Here is a 714-nt window from a genome sequence, read left to right on the forward strand (position 1 = left end):
AAATGAACGACTGAACTGAACGGAACTGAACTTATATTTAATACAAATGGCTCATCCTAAGATGGCTTCAGGCTTCCTAATGGTTGTTGTTTCTTAAAGCTTTTAAAAGGAAAAAATGCTTACAGTTCTTTGAGAATTATTTTTTAAAACAAAGCCTAGTACATTTTCTGCTGTATCTTCAGGTGAAATTAAACCTCTAAATAATGAAAAATACAAAAAGCTCCAAACTTAACCTCAAACTAATTCATACTCCAGAACCCAAGGACAGGATATATTCAATAAATATATTTTTGTAATTGTCAAAAAAAGAAAAAAAAATGTATTAGTTATTTTTAGTTATTTTATTATTTGGATGATTTAATTTGTTTACTCAATTTCTATAAAGTCATTACATAGGTCCTAGTCGTTTATAATGAAAATTCTAGCTTGTATTTGGATTGTGAGTGAACAAATGGAAAAGTTAATCTTTTCTCCTTTGTATCTTATCATTACAAATGTAAATATAAAACTTGGTCTCAGGTTTACAGTGATCACTTCCATGTAATCAACAACTATATGGCCTTCTCTGAACTCTTTAATCTATACTCTAATTAGTTCCAGGTTTGTACACTGTCCCAGGCTTGCAAAGTGAAAACGTGGAAAGGATGTAGATAGAGGATTTTAGACTCTAAGCTCCATTAAGGGAGAGGCTGTATCTTTTTTTTTTTTTTTATT

Source organism: Bison bison, unplaced genomic scaffold, assembly GCF_000754665.1.
Source record: "Bison bison bison isolate TAMUID 2011002044 unplaced genomic scaffold, Bison_UMD1.0 scf7180017864066, whole genome shotgun sequence".
NCBI lineage: Eukaryota > Metazoa > Chordata > Mammalia > Artiodactyla > Bovidae > Bison > Bison bison.